Source organism: Hemicordylus capensis, chromosome 1 (assembly GCF_027244095.1).
Source record: "Hemicordylus capensis ecotype Gifberg chromosome 1, rHemCap1.1.pri, whole genome shotgun sequence".
NCBI classification, from domain to species: Eukaryota; Metazoa; Chordata; class Lepidosauria; order Squamata; family Cordylidae; genus Hemicordylus; species Hemicordylus capensis.
In genome coordinates, this window is record NC_069657.1 from 371,409,629 (window position 1) to 371,428,573 (window position 18,945).

General features: G+C 43.1%; 1 long non-coding RNA gene across 3 annotated transcripts in view; it reads left to right on the forward strand.

The window, feature by feature from the left end:
• Positions 1-16,894, forward strand: part of LOC128344751 (uncharacterized) — a 179,355-nt gene extending 162,461 nt beyond the window's left edge. For all 3 annotated transcript variants that reach the window (XR_008316022.1, XR_008316020.1, XR_008316021.1), the window contains one exon: positions 16,350-16,894. This is a non-coding gene — a long non-coding RNA (uncharacterized LOC128344751). The remainder of the gene's footprint in view (positions 1-16,349) is intronic.
• The last annotated feature ends 2,051 nt before the right edge of the window (positions 16,895-18,945 follow it).

Here is an 18,945-nt window from a genome sequence, read left to right on the forward strand (position 1 = left end):
GAGGCTAGGACAGGGACAGAAGGGGTGGGAAGGAGGGTGGTGCTTTTTTTGTCCATAGAGATAAACCATATCAGAATGCTGGTGACTTGCAAAGCTTTTCTCTTGTGCTGTAAGAGCACCGGCTATGATGCAGCTAGGTCTTCTCGGCAATCTCTGCATGTGGCACATGACAAACCTACCTGATAGGTCTGAATGTGTTCAGGATCCTAGGAATCCCTTACCAGCTAGACAATCAAAATCCAAATATATTAAAAATGGTGGCACCACCAGCTGATAGGTTCTGCTCGTGCACTTCTAGGCTCTTATATTAATTTTTGGTTTAATGTTATAGATTATATTTTCAAGCTGCCCCAAATGGTGGAATAGCAATGTGCCAAATAAATAAAAGTAATATACAGTATTGCATTTTCTTCCATGGGATTGTACAAGGATAGCCAGGGGGACTCTGCAGGTATTGGAGGCTGTGTCATAGGGTGGGTTGTTTTGATAAGACTCTCGCTAAAGGGCTGTTCTGTTTTGTTGTTCTGGACTCAGAACTGGGCAGGGAGCGTGCAGCAAGGTTGGAGTGGGCCCTGGCACAAGAAGTGAAGGTAATTTACTGCCCCTGCCTTCTTTTCCTCCCCGCACCATGTCTGCTGCCGAAAAACTAAGGATATGGTGAAAAACAATCACTTGTCTTCTCTTGTTCCTGTGCAAATAATACCACACATTTCCCACAGAGGCAGACACTTTCACACACTTACTTGCACTCCCCTGGCTCAGAAACATTTTCTAACATACCTACCTACTACAATAATCTCATATTAGCAACACACTTACACCCACACATAACATTAGCAACAACCCCCCCACACAAGTCAAAGTTTTCCATAGAAAACTGAGTTCCAGATTTTACCCAATTGCTAAGGAATATTGGGGGGAGGGGCAACAGAGAAAAGGAGTATTATGGTTGTACCTTTTTTAAAAAAATAGGGCAGGATTCAAAAAGGGTCCCCAAGTTCCTTTAACTGAAGGTCTTTTCAGCTCTGTCTAAGCTTGGGGAGGGGAGGGGAGGAGTGGAGTTTCAGGCAGCATCCTTCCCTCCTCCTGCCTTCATGACTGGCTGGCGTATCCATTTCCCTCTCTGTTGAGCCTGAGTCACTCTGAGTAAGCGTGGGCTGAACCTGAGCATTTAGACAGCCAGTCAAGCTGAAAGGAGTAGAGAGGTATGTTACCTGACACTCCTCCCCCTTCACTTCCTGAGGAAGACTTATCTTACTTGAAGCCTAGATGAGTTCTTTGATCAGGAGCCAGCAGCTTGCCTTTGGGATGCGGAGAGTGAAGAGTGAGCTGTGGCCAAGCTAGCCCACTGCTTCAGGGGTCAGCATCCCACCCTATTCAATTATAGCTACATCCCACCCTATTCAGAATCCCACCCTATTCAATTATAGCTACATCCCAGAGTCAGGGGTTACAATACTACATCATATTGATTGCATAGGCCTGGTTCACACAGTTGTTCAAATACAGGTTTAATGTTTTACTGACATTGGTGTGATTCTGGGAACCTGAGATTCATTACAGGCGCTAAACCACCTTGGTGTGGGTTCACACAATCATGCTAATGTTGTTAACCCACATTAAACCTAGATTCAAATGACTGTGTGAACCAGGCCATTCTTTCAGTTTTCATGGAGACAATTCCAGCATCAGTCTAGGGTGGTGACAAAAAAATTCTGTCCTCTGAGAAAGCTCTGCATTTTTGCTGCCCCAAACTGGGTGGAGTTGAACCTTCAGAACTCAATGTAATGTAACATAAGATATGAGCGATCATATGAGCCCCTGGTGGCGCAGTGGTAAAACTGCTGCCCTGTAACCAGAAAGTTACAAGTTCGATCTTGACCAAGGGCTCAAGGTTGACTCAGCCTTCCATCCTTCCGAGGTCGGTAAAATGAGTACCCAGAATGTTGGGGGCATTATGCTAAATCATTGTAAACCGCTTAGAGAGCTTCCAGCTATAGAGCGGTATATAAATGTAAGTGCTATTGCTATTGCTATTGCTATATGGGGAAACAGCTGAGTCTGAAGTGCTATGACGAACTGCCATTATTCTATCATGGCAAGTACCCTTTGGCTACTTTATTTCATTATTTATTTATTTATTTAATTTATATCTTTCATTTCTTCCGTTATGGGAGGCTTAATGTAAGGTTCCCATGTGGCCTCAGAATCAGTCACTGACTAGACCCATACGCTGCTTAGCTTCAATAAGGTTGCTGTATTGTATGCCTTCAGACTATGCTCTGGTGTTGTATCACTATTTGCTAAGTATGTATGATTGAGGTAGACCTCAGGTATGGTGCTGGCTGGCTGCTGACGGTTGAAAAGGGCAAGCAGATTATCATCTGATTTAAACAAACCAATGGTTTGGTGGAAGAAAGACAGAGAAGACAGAGAAAAGAAGGAATGGGATCAAAGCGGAGACAGACTGTGAAACCTAACACTAAATTGAGGCCAATGTTCTACATTCAACTTGGGAAAATACCTCTTATCTCAATTAGCTCAAGGCATCTTTTTATGGCAGTTATAAACCTGTGGAAGTTGGTATTTTTTAATGGAGGCACTGACAAACCTTAATTATAGCAGGGCAAGTGCCTTTCTAAACATCCTTTTAAAGAGGTGAGCAATGCAAAAAGGTACCAGAAAAAAAGAATTGCTTGATAGTATTTATCAAATAAATGTGTACCATGTAGGGAGGACGTGTTGTGAAAAGGAACTGATCAATGAGTTTTAGTTTTCTTGAAGTACACGGAGGCAAACTGTATTAATTGCATGGCATGGTTTATGCTCTGTGCAGAATGGGGCTTAACTGATTCATAAAATAAAACATAGCCAATTTATCCTGCTGCACAGTACTGAATTCCCAGTAAGATAGATAGATTAGATTAGGATGGATGCAATTGGTTCTCAATAATGGCTTTCAAAAGTCTGCAACTTGGTTGGTTTAAGAGAAGGAAAAGGAGCCTCTGTTATCTAAGCAAGGGGGTGTCATCTCATTGAACGTGTAGAAATGAACATACAAAGCTGTCTTGTTCTGAATTAGAATGCTGTTTTTTGTACCCTTGTATTGGCTACTCTAACTGGCTATGTCTCAGGATCAAACAAAACATTTCTTTATGTTGGAAGTGAAGGACTATGCACTGTCTCTTGTCTCAATGACATAGGAGGAGAGACTAGTGAGTCAGAGGGCTAGGAGGTAAAGACATTGGTCATCCCTTCTCTACTGCTCTGACACTATCCCTTTGGAATGTAGATTGCTACTCTCAGGGACACTTCCTTCCTTCCAGCCACTTCCTTCCTCTCTCCCTTCTCTTCCCTTCCTTCTACCTTGCAACATGCAAGCTCCTCTCCCCTGCACCATGTGTGCAGAGATGCAGAATCCATCTGCATCCAGCTAGCTAGCTAGATTAGAGATCTCATCTCCTCACTTTCCTATATAGAATGGAGTTCTCTAATAAATACCACTTATATTGTTTTGCAACTATGAACTGGCTCCAAGTTACTTTACTCTCAGCATACACGCATGCCTAACTAAATTCCGCTGTGTTGTCCCTCTGTGCACTCTGCTATAATAAAAAAGGGTTTCTCTTACCAGAGATTATTCCCAACACTTTAAGCATGCAACTGGGGCTAGTGGGCTTGTTTTTTATTCATTAAATAGGAGTCAGATGTGCAATGGGAGTTTCCTTCCCTATCAAATAGCATCTCCCCAGTTCAGATTGGGAATGCAGCCAGCACAGCGAGTGAAATCCTCCCTCTCCCATGCCACGGTCTTAGTCTGCAGAATAGGGCTACCCAGATGCTATAAGAAATAAGCAAACAAGCCACTCTCATGGGTGTAAAGTTAACATCTAGTTTGACTCAAATCTAGGGCTCTCCCAGCCATTTTTTAAAAACCTGTGGTATGCTTTTAAAAAGTGGATATACCAAGGTGGATTGAGACTGGGGCCTTCTGTATGTGGAACATGTGCTCCACCACTGAGCTATTCATTATTTCATTAATTTATATGAGGTATTTCTGCCCAAACATCAAAGCAGCTCACAAGAACATTAAACAAATCAAAATAACAAATGAAGTTGTATCTAAAAATGTACAGCTTGTTTCCTGGGAGAACGACATCCCTGCCACCCATTTCTAAGAAAAAGAATGGGAAGAGAAATAAAACTTTACATATAGTGCATCAATTATTAGCCTCATTGAAAATAAGGCAAATAAATGGACAAAAGATGCAATTCACTGTGGCAACAAACAGGGGCATAGGAAAGGGAGATGGGGCCCGTGTTTGCCCCTCTCCCTGGCGGCCTCTCGGAGTGAGGGAGATAATGAAGAAAATAGGGAGGGGTAGAACTGAAGGGCCAACAGGGGGCCCCTCCTCCGCTCAATTATAGCTACACCCCTGGCAACAAACTAATGGCAACCACATCTATCTATCTATCTATCTATCTATCTATCTATCTATCTATCTATCTATCTATCTATCTATCTATCTCTAAAGCAAGAGGTAGGAGGCTATTCCCCCCCCCCACAACAAAAGGATCACACAGGTGAGGGGAGCTGAAATCCATCCTCATATCTGCTTTTCCTCATGCTTCATTACATTAAGCACTTTCCCTCGCAGTCTGAATCATTTCTGGTATAAGATCAGAACTAGGATGGAAGAAAAGTGCTTGCAGTGTTAAAGTGCAGTCTTAGAGTGCACAGAGGTAAGTTAGGGGAGGGACAAGTGTTCAGCTCCCCCCCCCTCTCTCTCTCTCTCACACACACACACACACACACACACACACACACACACACACACACACACACCATTTTAGGGGAGGGACAAGTGCTTAGCTCCCCCCCCCTCACACACACACACACCCCATTTGGTGACCTCGTCACCTCCCACTGCTTAAGCAGAACTAGACTGTCAGTGATATATGACAGGATTATCCCCTGCTAACTGGGCAAAGAGGCACCTTTTAACGTGGTGATTCTCTTTATTTATCAGGGGGAGAGTAACTGGCCCTACCCACCCACAGCACAGTACCTCCAGTGACTGTTGCTGGTGTCTATCTTGTGTTTCTTTTTAGAATGTGAGCCCTTTGGGGACAGGGATCCATCTTATTTATTTATTATTTCTCTGTGTAAACTGCCCTGAGCCATTTTTGGAAGGGCAGTATAGAAATCAAATTAATAATCAAATCAAATTAATAATAATAATAATATGGCCATGATAGCTACATGGAACCTCCATGTTTAAAGACATTATACCAGATCACCAGATGTTGTTGGATTAGAATGCCCATCATTCCCAGCCTTTGGCTATTGTGGCTGGGAATGATGGGAGTTGTAGTCCAACAATATCTGGGGGCCTGAGTTTGAGGACTCTATTATTGTAGTTTTTGTTTCTCAATGTCTGGGACAAATAACAGGAAGGCCTTCATCACCTTCCAGTCTTGCTTGTACGGTTTCAGGATGGCCACCGTCAGTTGGTCTAGCAGGAGGATTCTTATGTCTTCATGGCTCAGGGTAGTGTCTATGCATAGTGGAATGACACTTCCTTTCCCATCAGATAAAGAGAATGGGCAGATGGCAGGAAGGAACTCCTTGACAAGCATCACAAAGAGGAAAAATGGCATTTTAAAGAAAGTCTTCTGCGCGCGCACACACACACACACACACACGGAAAAGATTTATGAGCGCCATGATAGCTTGACTAAACAAAGAAAATGCTTTTTGGAATTGCTGGGTGCTTCCCAATAACAGTAAAATTGCCAGCAGCCAAGCACAATCACGTTAATGCATTCACTATCTTCCTCTAAAAGGATGAAGACATAATTTAATTAGGAAGGTCTCGATGTTCCGCATTCCCCTTGTACACTGACACAGCACTTTGCCAGGGAGCTCTTGCCTGTCTCCTTTAAAGGTGACCCCCCCCAAAGAAGCAAACTGCCTGTCCATAGGATCACTGTAGAAACTCTGAAGCAACTGGTAGGGCTTATCACACAGAAGTAACAAGCTAGGGCCATGCACAGAGAGTGGAATTTGAGTTCAGATCTTGGACCCCAGCACTGCCCTTGACCTGGTCCCCTTGCAGAGCCCACTGCCTCATTGTCCCCTATTATTTCTCTGCAGCCAGCTGTCCTTTCTTCCGGTTCCCTGGAATTTATTTTTGTTGCTATGGCTAATTTTGAACTATTTAATACTACCCACTTTGGCCTTCACCACGGTCTGAGCCCTGCGGCAGGGGGTGGGAGGCTTTAATCCTATGCTTGCCATGGCCCTGATCTGCTGTTTGCCATTGGCGGGGAGCAGAAAGCACCCATTGGTGCCATAGTGCTGGCAGTTTAGACATGGTGGCAGTATAGGCAAAAGGGCAATGAAGTTCACCAAGGGGCAAGCAGCAGGGTTATTTGGGTGGTGGGGCACCAGGGGCAGAGGACAATAATATGAATTCCAGACCCTCTTGATGAATTAAGGTGTTACCTGGAGCTCATGCACAATCTTATCACATCTTGGGATTGATACTGGCTTTAGAAAAGCAACCTTTCCGAAGCCTTCAGGTTTCACTCCTTCTGTTTATTATGCTATCACTAGCAGCACTGGGCTACCTATACAATTTTTATACCAAGTGACAGGTGAGGGATCAGAGAGAGAGAGAGAGAGAGAGCAGCAGCAGCAGCAGGGCAGAATGGGGACAATGTATTTCCAAGGAAGGTTTTCTGCTTTCATAGTTGGTGGCTGTGCAGCCTACAGCTGTAGCAGTCCTCCCACCCTCAGGCAATCTGCAGCCAGGGATACAAGAAAAACATTTTCCAAAGGATCACACACACACTTTGTGTTGTAGTAAGTTGCTGGTATTATTTAAAATTGTTCATTTTTGCCAAGTGTAAGACAGCCTGAGTCACTACCGCAGACCCTCCACCAAAGCAGGAGTGACACTTGCCCTGAAACAGCAATTTATTTGGATTGTGCTGCTAGTTACAGTGTTACAACAGCATCCAAAGAAGGATAGAATGGCATTGTTGAAGTTGTTAAATCACAAAATTTTATAATCCAAGACCATGTGAGAATGCTATGGGGGATATAAGAATGAAAAGTAGCAAGGACAAGAATTAACAATGAAAAAAAAAGAGCTAAGAAAGAAGACTTTATGAAGTTGACTATGAAGCTGTCAAGAACTTTTCAAAGAGAATTAGATTTGTCAAGTGGGAAAGGTAAGAGCCAGCTTTGTTTATAATTAACAACAATTTTGCATTTCCAGTTATCATGTCACCTTAGATACTTATATAGCTTGACTCTTCAATGTCAGATGTTAAAACCTACACATCTCTTAAAATCCATGTCAACGTCACTTTGAAATTGTTACGTGAGTGTCAGTTTTACTCGCTAAGTGGAAAAGGAGAAGGTTCTGAATGCTGCCCCAAGAGTGAAACTGACATGAAATTGGCACAAGTCTATTCCAAAATGATGTTGGCATCCATGTCTATATAAAGCTGCACTAAGTAGTAGCTTGCAATAAACCTGATTTCTTGGGGTCATCTGACAAAGTAATTAAGGGTCAAACTTTTGATTTCTGTTATTTATTTTTGAACAAATCTACCTCCCTCTCCAATCTTTAAGCATTTATGAGTCAATTATTTCAGAACATTGGGTCAGGATGCTTATGTGGGTTGCAAGTGCCTTGCTGCCTGGTCATCAGGCTGCCAGAAATATAAGATGGGAATGATGTAGCACAGGGGATTGGAGAATAATCTCAACAGAGGTAGGTATATATAGATCTCAGCCAACATTTCAGTTCTAAGCTCCTTGAGATGGGGACATGTCATTTACTTATGTTACACTGGCCGAATTTGGACATGATATGAAACTGCAGGTCCTTTGCCTTCGATTTACTTAGCTGCACATCCAAATTCAAGAAACCAGAGTAAAAGGTGAAAAGGGACCTGCAGCTTCCTTCCCCGAACTCTACTCCACAAGGTTGTTGTGAGGAGAAACTGAAGTATTTAGCACACTGCTTTGGGCTCTTTGGAGGAAGAGCAGGATATAAAATGCAATCAGTCAATCAATACTCTGAACCTTTGGTTCAAAATGTTGAATCTGAATGCTGGAACCACAGCTTCAGCCCCATGGAACCGGTGTTGAAGGAGGAAGGTCCTCCCTCATCCCAGCCTGATTGGCTGTGTGGGCTGTCCTTCTGTCGAGAAGGAAACATGCATAACCACCTCCTCTGCCTCTCTGCAGTCTCACTGTCAGCAGAGAAGCAGCTCTCCTGAATGTCTGAATGAGGATGGAGAGGAGGGAATGTGGGGGGAGGGGCATGGAACCACAGGTCCATTGGACCCATGGTTGCATGTTACATCTGAAGACAGGATCTGTAAAGGACTATGTACATTGATGATGCTACATAAATAATAAATACTGCCAGGAGAAGGGTTGTTTTTTTAAAAGGAGAAGCTTTCATAAGTAAAGGGAAAATATTTTATGTAAGGCAAGATTAGAAGCTCCATGGCCATCTCTTGATCTTGGGCTCTCAATTTATAAAAATGTTCCGTGTTCATGTCACAAAATCTGCAATCCTTACTAGGCAGGCAGTCCCATAGAATTAATCAGGACAGAGTTTCTCAGACTTGGGTCCCCAGATATTGCTGGAGATGGTGGAAATTGTAGCCCAAAAACATTTGGAGACCCAAGTTTGAGAATGTCTACAATAGGACATCTGAGTAAACTCTGCACTGTTAGTCTGGATAACTGAGTGGCACCCAGGACCTGGTGCATGATGTCAGTGCCATTGACCCTTTAGGGAACAGTGACCATAATGTGAGCAAATTCAGCATACATGTGGGGAGAGAATCACCAAGGAAGTCTAACATGCACACTTTGAATTTCAGAAGAGGAACTTCTCCAAAATGAGGAGTAAGGTGAAAAGAGAGCTGAAAGGGAAAATCGGGACAGTCACTTCTCTTCAGAATGCATGAAGTTTACTCAAAACCACAATACTAGGAATATTAGTTAGACTGTATACCCAAAAGGAGGAAAGGTACCACTAAGTCCAGGAGGATGCCAGCATGGCTAACATGTACTGTCAAGGAAGCCATAAAAGGGAAGAAGACTTCCTTCTGCAATTGGAAGGACTGTCCAAATGAAGAGAACAGAAAGGAACACGAACTCTGGCAAAAGAACTGCAAGGTGACAATAACGGAGGCAAAAAGAGAGTTTGAGGAACATTTAGCCAAAAGCATCAAAGGGAATAACAAAAACTTCTTTAAATACATCAGAAGCAGGAAACCTGCCAGGGAGGCAGTTGGACCATTAGACAATGAGGGAGTGAAAGGGGTTATTAAGGAGGATATGGAGGTTGCAGAGAAGCTAAATGAGTTCTTTGCATCCGTCTTCACAGCAGAGGATACTGAGCATATACCTGTTCCTGAAACAGGCTTTTCGGGGATGGAGGTTAAAGAACTGAGTCAGATAGAAATGTCAAGAGATGATGATCTAAACTGTCTAGAAAAACTGAAAACTAGCAAATTGCCAGGGATGGATGGCATCCATCCAAGAGTCCTCAAAGAACTCAAATGTGAAATTGCCGACCTCCTTGCTAAAATAAATAACTTATCCCTGCAATTAGGTTCTGTACCTGAGGAGTGGAAAGTAGCAAATGTAACACCGATTTTCAAAAAAGGATCCAGGGGCGATCTGGGAAATTACAGGCCGGTTACCTTAATGTCTGTTCCAGGCAAATTGATGGAAAGCATCCTCAAGGATAAAATTGTAAAGCACATAGAAGAACAGGCCCTGCTTGGAGAGAACCAGCATGGTTTCTGCAAAGGGAAATCTTGCCTCACAAACCTTTTGGAGTTCTTTGAGAGTGTCAACAAGTGTGTGGATAAGGGTGATCCAGTTGACATAGTATACCTGGACTTCCAAAAAGCTTTCCACAAAGTTCCTCATCAAAGACTTCTGAGAAAATTTTGTTGGATTTTGTTGATTTTCTGAGGTTTTTCTTCATAAAGTGCTTTGTGGTAGATTGATTCATTCATCATATTCATAGTAAATGCGAGTGTGAAAAAGTGAAAGTGGGGTCATGAGAGTTCTTTAATTGAAAAAAATCTCATTTGCTATCATTGAATGAGAATTCACACCTCAGAAAAGAAGGGAATAACATCCCTTCAGAAAAACTTCTGAGGTGTGAATTCTCATTCTATCATAGCAAATGAGATTTTTTTCAATTAAACAACTCTCATGACTCCACTTTCACTTTTTCACACTCTCAATTACTATGAATATGAGGAAGTAATCAATTTAGCACACTTCACCTTATGAAGACAAACCTCAGAATTCACCAAAATTCACCCCTCTGCCCAATCACTCTGAAATTGGGGACGGGTGGTAGCCTCCACCCATTAGGCACTATCTACCAACCCACCCCACTCCTTTGGGGCAGATCCACTTTCTGCCCCCAATCTGCCCCAAAGACACCAAAACTTCAAATATTCCCAAAAAATCAGCCCTCTGCCCAATCCCCCTGAAATTGGGGTGGTAGCCTCCACCCATTAGGCACTACCACCCCATCCAACTCTTTTGGGGCAGATCCACTTTCTGCCCCCAAACTGCCCCAAAGTCACTAAAATTTCAAAAATTCTCAAAAAATCAGCCCTTTGTACAATCCCCTGAAATTGGGGTGGTAGCCTCCACCCATTAGTCACTACCACCCCACCCCACTATTCTGCCCCAGTCCCCACTTTCTGCCCCAATCTACCCCAATCTGCCCCAAAGGCATGAAAACTTCAGAAATTCCCCAAAAATCAGCCCTTTGTCTAATCCCCCTGAAATTGGGGTGGTAGCCTGCACCCATTAGGCACTACTACCCCACCCCACTCTTTTTTCCCAGATCCCATGCTATGCCCCCGAACTTCCCCAAAGTCACTAAAACTTCAAAAAATCCCCCCAAAGCAACCATGAACCGAATCACCCGAATTTTTTGGCCCCGAAATTCGGGTGATTCGGCTCGGCCTTGAAAAATATCGGGGGACATCAGGGGTGATTCAGTTTGGCCCCGAATCACCCGAAATTGCTCATTTCGGGCACAGATCATTCTGTGCCCGAAATTTTTTGCACATCCCTAGAGTTTTCACAATGGAGAGAAGTAAGAAGTGGGGTCCCCAAGGATCTGTACAGGGACGGGTGCTTTTAAATTTCTTCATAAATGATCTAGAAGTAGGGGTAAGCAGTGAGGTGGCCAAATTTGCAGATGATACCAAACTCTTTCAGATAGTGAAATCCAAAACGGTTTGTGAGGAGCTCCAAAAGGATCTCTCCAAACTGGGTGAGTGGGCGACGAATGGCAAATGCGCTTCAGTGTTGACAAGTGTAAAGTGATGCACATTGGGACGAAAACCCCCAACTTCAAGTATACACTGATGGGATCTGAGCTGTCAGTGACTAACCAGGAGAGGGATCTTGGGGTCATGGTGGACAGATCATTGAAAGTGTTGAGTCAATGTGCAGCAGCTGTGAAAAAGGTCAATTCCATGCTAGGGATAATTAGGAAGGGGACTGAAAATAAAACGGCTAATATTATAATGCCCTTATCCAAAATGATGGTGTGGCCACACCTGGAGTACTGTGTACAATTCTGGCCAACACGTCTAAAAAAGGACATTGTAGAACTTTAAAAGGTGCAGAAGAGGGCAACCAAGATGATCAGGGGCCTAGAGCACCTTTCTTATGAGGCAAGGCTATAACATCTGGGGCTATTTAGTTTAGAAAAAAGATGACTTCAGGGAGACATGATAGAGGTCTATACAATCATGCATGGTTTGGAGAAGGTGGATAGAGAGAAGTTCTTCTCCCTCTCACATAACACTAGAACCAGAGGTCATCCCATGAAATTGATTGCCAGGAAATCTAGATCCAGCAAACGGAAGTACTTTTTCACACAATGCATAATCCCTGCTAAACTTGGCAAAAAGGCACCTTTTAATGTGGTGATTCTCTTTATTTAGCAGAGGGAGAGTAACTGGCCCTATCCACCCCCAGCACAGTACCTCCAGTGACTTTTGCTGGTGTCTATCTTGTGTTTCTCTTTAGATTGTGAGCCCTTTGGGGACAGGGATCCATCTTATTTATTTATTATTTCTCTGTGTAAACTGCCCTGAGCCATTTTTGGAAGGGTGGTATAGAAATCAAATTAACAAAAATAAATAAATAAATAATCAACTTGTGGAATTCTCTGCCACATGATGTGGTGACAGCCAACAACCTGGATGGCTTTGAGGTTTGGATAACTTCATGGAGGAGAGTTTTATCACCGGCTACTAGTTGGAGGGCTTGGAGCTACTTCCAGCCTCAAAGGCAGGATGCCTCTGAGTACCAGTTGCAGGGGAGTAACAGCAGGAGAGAGGGCATGCCCTCAACTCTTGCCTGTAGGCTTCCAGCGGCATCTGGTTGGCCACTGTGTAAAACAGTGTGTGGGACTAAATGGGCCTTGGGCCTGATCCAGCAGGGCTGTTTTTATGTTTTTATAACTTCTATTTCTGCGTCTGCCTATGATGCTGAGTGGTTCAACCTTCACTGGCAGCATTTTTGCAGAGAAGTGCCATGTGTTCCTTTGCTGAGAGTACACTCGGAAGCACTGCATCCCCAGTGGTCTCGCAATATACAAGCCAGCCCTCCATGATAATCCACATCCCAATGATAATACTTTAATTAGTAAATTTTAAGTATTCAGAGCACTCCAAATATGCTATCTGAATAAATACTTGCCTATTGCAAGATTACAACCCTACCAGAGAGGGATCAGATTGTCACATCTACAGCCAGAATAGCATCTTGGAAACAGAAGTTATGCCAATCGTTCCAATGAGTTCACATTATGAGTTCATAGGGAAGTCACAGGGAAGTCACATTATGAGTTCACAGAGAAGGTAGGATGCCTCCTAGTCTTAAGGAGGCAATTATTAGACCGCTTCTGAAGAAGCCAACCTTGGATCCCTCAGAGCTGAGTAACTACAGGCCTGTCTCCAACCTTCCATGGTTGGGCAAGGTAATTGAGAGGGTGGTGGCCTCCCAGCTCCAGGCAGTCTTGGAGGAAACTGATTATCTAGACCTATTTCAAACTGGCTTCCGGGCTGGCTATGGGGTGGAGACTGCCTTGGTTGGTCTGATGGATGATTTCCAACTGGGAATTTACACAGGCAGTGTGACTCTGTTGGTCCTTTTGGACCTCTCGGTGGCTTTCGATACTATCGACCATAGTATCCTTCTGGAGCGTCTGAGGGGGTTGGGAGTGAGAGGCACTGCTCTGCAGTGGTTCCGCTCCTACTTCTCGGGCAGGTTCCAGATGGTGTCCCTTGGAGGCTGCTGTTCTTCAAAATCTGAAATTTTGTATGGTGTCCCTCAGGGCTCCATATTGTCTCCAATGTTATTTAACATCTACATGAAACCGCTGGGAGAGATAATCAGGAGATTTGGTGCAGGGTGTTATCATTATGCTGATGACACCCAAATCTATTTCTCCATGTCAGCATCATCGGGAGAGGGCATAGCCTCGCTAAATGCCTGTCTGGAGTTGGTAATGGGCTGGATAAGGGATAACAAACTGAGACTGAATCCAGATAAGACGGAGGTACTCATTGTGCTGGGTTGAAACTCGGGAGACAATTTTGATCTGCCTGTTCTGGTTGGGGTCTCACTTCCCCAGAAGGAACAGGTACGCAGTCTGGGGTGCTTCTGGATCCAAGTCTCTCCCTGGTGTCCCAGGTTGAGGCAGTGGCCAGTGGTGCCTTCTATCAACTTCAGCTGATACGTCAACTGCGTCCATTTCTTGATATAGATTACCTCAGCATACATCTGCTGGTAACCTCCAGACTGGATTACTGCAATGTGCTCTATGTGGGGCTGCCCTTGTACGTAGTCCGGAAACTACAGTTGGTTCAGAATGTGGCAGCCAGGCTGGTCTCTGGGTCATCTAGGAGAGACCATATAACTCCTGTATTGAAGGAGCTACACTGGCTGCCAATATGTTTCCGGGCAAAATACAAGGTGTTAGTTATAACCTATAAAGCCCTAAACAGTTTGGGCCCTGGGTATTTAAGAGAACGTCTTCTTCGGCATGAACCCCACCGCCCATTGAGATCATCAGCAGAGGTCCGTCTGGATTTGCCATTGGCTTGTCTGGTGGCTACTCAGGGACAGGCCTTCTCCGTTGCTGCCCAGAGGCTTTGGAATGTGCTCCCTAGTGAAATAAGGGCCTCCCCATCTCTGACAATTTTTAAAAAGTCTTTAAAGATGCATCTGTTCACCCAGGCTTTTAACTGATACTGTTTTGATTGTTTTTAACGTTGTTTTAGAATATTGTTTTTTGTTCTTTTAATTGTTGTGTTTTAAAGTTCTTGTTTTTGTTTTTAACTAATGTTTTAATGTTTTATCTTGTTGTAAATCGCCCAGAGACAAGTTTTGGGCGGTATAAAAATATGTTAAATAAATAAATATGTTAAATAAAAAATAAATTATAAACCTTTGCTCAGTTTCTGGTGTGTTCTCTTCTCATTTCTGTGATTCTTGCTTTGATGTGCATGCAATAGGGACATTTCCCGAAACATTTTGTCAGGCAAGGAATCTCGAGAGTTAAACATTTTCAGTGGGTTTAGAAAAAATGGTGAAAAAGCTAAACTAAACAAACTTCACCAGGAAAAAAAGATTAATAATAAAAAAAGACATTTGGGCCATTTGATCATAAATAGTAGAATTCACTAGCACAAGAAATCATGCAGACTGTACAGGGAGACATAAAAACCACTGAATTATGTATTAATATGTCATATAAAAGGGGAAAGTACTAAAGAAATATTGTAGGAAAAATAAATAAAATCGCATTAAAAGTGAACATGTCCCATTTGGTCAGTTATGCCAAACATAAAACAACAAAAGGCACAGTTTGGAAGTTAACAACACTTTTAATTTTAGTACTGACTTTTCCATTGCAAACCGTGCAGAGGTGTGGCCAGAGCACCGTCCCAAGGATTGATTTTCTGTCAGAGCTAATCTAAATCAGTGTGTGAGGGTTTTTTTAATACAACTTGGAAGCCTAGAGATGTATGAGCTTGCTGACATTAAATTAGAACTGACACAACCACAAAGGGGATTTCTGGATGAAAATAGCCTCAATTGAAAGCTTCTGGTGCTGGCGTGGAGCTTGGCTTTTTTTCTGTCGTAAGGTTTGCTGTGTAGGGAGGTACTCCAAATGTGTGGGTATGAAAACTGCATCCAGTTTATCTAGGCTGTCTGGACAGAGACAATGATATTAATGAATTCCCATATACCAGAGAAAGTAACACTGGCATAACTGAATTTGACAATGTGTGTGTGTGTGTGTGTGTGTGTGTGTGTGTGTGTGTGTGTGTGTGCGCTTTCCATCAATCCAACAGAACACAAATCTGTTTGCATGGATGCAAAACTGCTTCCTTCACTGAAGTAAATACATGAAGGTTCTCTGTGTAATAGGAATGTAGATAGGAGTGTACATTCTGTGCCTAAATACAAGTAGGAGTTCTGGGTGCTTAGCTGGAATGCCTTTGCATATTTACTTCAGTGGAGGAAGCAATTCTGCATCTATGCCAACAGATCTATGTTACAGCTTCTGTTGAATTTATGGAAAGTACACATGCATGCATGCACACGGGTGCACGTGTACACACACACACACACACACACACACACAGGCTTCATGTGTGCATCAGGGATTCTTTCCTGTAAGAAACTGCTAGATTGAGTCATTGTTATTGTAACACTTGTACTTTTGTAGATAGTTACTCCCAATAGGAATTGGATCCTAGATACTGCAAGCTTGTAGTAGTTTTGGGGCTGAATTCCTGTAGATATTGTGGCTTTTAAACTGACACAACATTTATGATTAGTTAAGAGGAGTTAACTGTGCCAATATTATACCACTGGTTTAGTCGATTGCTCTTTGGTTTTTCATCCAGTGGTGGCTGATGGAAGAACCACTGGCTGCTACTGCGGGGCAACTGAGGAGGAAAGGGAATTCCCATCTGTACCTGTGAGTAGAGGATTTGGTGGTGGAAGCAGGGATGCCTCAGTCACCATCATGCAAGTCTTTAGTTACCAACTATGTCAGAAGCCTGCTTTTGTGCCTGGAGTGTCTATCTCTTCAGCCACCTCCTATATCTGCAGTGTTGAGCAAACGTCTTCATTGCCACCTCCCAGGGCTTGGTGGGAATTCCCCTTAATTGCCCTGCAAGCAGCAACAAGTGGTTTTTCTACTAGCAACCACTTCACTGACAGCTTTTTTCTTTTCTTTTCCCAGATTTGTATCCTGCCTTCCCCACCACAGCAAGGAGCTCAGAATGGCATGACAGGGTTATTCTGGTATCCTGATAATAACCCTGTGAGGCAATTTGTGACTTGCCCAAGGCCACCCAACAAGCTTCATGACTCAGCAGGATTTGAATCCAGAATAATGACATGTTAACTGACGTTCAGAAAAACAAAGTTCTCTGGCCCTGCAGTGTTTCTACGTTACTGGCATTTTTAAAAAAAGAAAATAAACTGAGGGTTCACTTTCATATGAACAACCTGTTCTTGCTTCTTCATCTGTTGCAGCTAATATTAAGCACAGTGCAGGCAGGGATCATTCAAAGAAGGCAAGTGTTAATTCAGTTTTGTACATATCAGGCTGCCTGATGCAATCCTATGAGAATGTGGCAGTCTTCCTTAAAGGGGAGGGGGTAGTTTTTCAGGGAGATGCAAGTGTGGGCGGGCTGCTGCCTGACACACCCCCACTGTCTCAGCTGACTTAGGATGGTGTTTTGTTTTGCTTGCATATACAGAAAGAAAATGCATAAAGCTGGTTTTCCCTAGACTTTAGCACATGAAGTTGCATCTGCCTGACTCTGGCAGAGACTTCATGCTTATTATTACTCTTGGTGCTTCCTTATGGAAATGACTCTTATTTTTAACTTTGGCAAGATTGACTTTCTGGCTCCTGTTTTTTGCAACAGGAAGCAGATATGTGGGTTGTCTTCTGCCATCAAGCAGAGGTCATACTCTATTGTTATTTTATTCTTACTGCTGTTGTAATGAGATTAGGGGCTGTTTGTGGATATCCTTCTGAGGAAGTTGCAGCTTAATGTTTTGATTCAAGGGAAAATTGGATGGTGTTGTAAACAAACTGACTTGACTTCAGTCTTCACTCACTGAAACAGAGCTGGCGAGGTTTTCTACCATATGGCCTCTTCCTTCCAGTTCTTCCACTGGCTGTAATCAACTTTCTAAAGAGCTTCTGTTGTTCGGTACTTTGGTTCATTCGACAATGTCTTCCCAGCCATTTTTGAACTCAGGTCTACCATTTGGCAGTTTGTGCTAAACTCATTCTGGGAACAAAATGACTAACATGTTCGACCCTTTCTCTCATGGACATTTCACACTTGCAGACGAAGGACTTCCAACACACTGCATCTGGCTTGTTAAACTCATTGCCGGAATGAGACCTATATGCAGCAAGCATCTTTGGCATATTTTCCTGCTCACTGGAAATATCTTAATAACAAGGCAAGAAATTAATTTTCAGAGTTTGAATGTTGATCCAAAATAAGGCCCTACATTTAGAAATGCTGTACTACTGGGAGTGGTGATCCATTTCAGCTTCTTATGCAAGTTCCACAAAGATATTTCCAGAGGAGTATCTAGGGAAAATAGCACCTAGGGCAAGCACTGAAATTGCGCCCCCTGTCCAAACATCTGACACCCATCTTTCAGATAACTTTACTATAATATCAGCTGAAAAATACAAGTCAAGCTCATTAATCTTTTAAAATTTCAAAAACTATTTAGCAGTGGACGTAGCCAGACCAAAAAATGCTGGAAAACTACAAATTTCAGTATGCTGGGGCTCATGAAATACCCAAATACTATGTGGAGGTGTACTTGGAAAACTAAACAGAAGTGCCTGTCTAATTCTCTACTATGCATTGTAGCATCACTATTACATAAGTTTTAAAAATAAATGGAGAATTTGGCTTTTCCCAGATACTCTGAAAATAATTAAAGGATATGCAGAGGAAACTGTGTCACTGCTTAGAATATATTCTAGTCTTTCAGAAAGACAGTTAAAACGAGAGAAAGAGAGCAAGAAACTCCCAGTGGGCCTTAATACTAAGGATTTCACACTGATTCAAAGACAAACTCACCATTAATAACCATATTATTAAGACACCACATTTAACTCACTTATCATAAGAAGCAAAGTAAGAGCAAGTGAATACAATCCTAGCTCATAAGCTTCAGCTCAGTATTCACAAGCCTTGATTCTCTGTACATAGTGCCAAACTCAATATGTGTACAGTGACTTATATTATATTAAATTAATTTTTTTTTACCTGTAGCCCCTATGGGGCGCTTCCTATAGGTTGTGGGAGGGGGGTTCTGCAAAGGTTACCTCTCCCACCGCTGGCCTCTAGGGCCTCGCAGAGACCATTTGAGCATGTGCAGTGGCCGCTGATAACAAAATGGCCACCGCGCATGCTCAAATGGCCTCTGCGAGGCCTGGCACGGCCTAGGGCCTCACAGAGGCCATTTGAGCATGTGCAGTGGCCATTTTGTTTTTAGTGGCCTTTTAAAATAAATAAATAAATAAATTTTAAGAATTTGCGCCCCCTTCAAGTGGCACCCGGGGTACATGCCCTGCCTGGCCTACCCTAGATACGCCCCTGGATACTTCCCATTACATTTGGGTAGACAACAAATGCTTTTCAGTTCTGGCACTAGGCTTCAGTGGCAGGCAAAATCAATGGGTAAACACAGAGCTGACATAAGAACAGCCCTGCTGGATCAGGCCCAAGGCGCATCTAGTCCAGCATCCTGTTTCACACAGTGGCCCACATAGACTTCTACTGTCCCTGTTT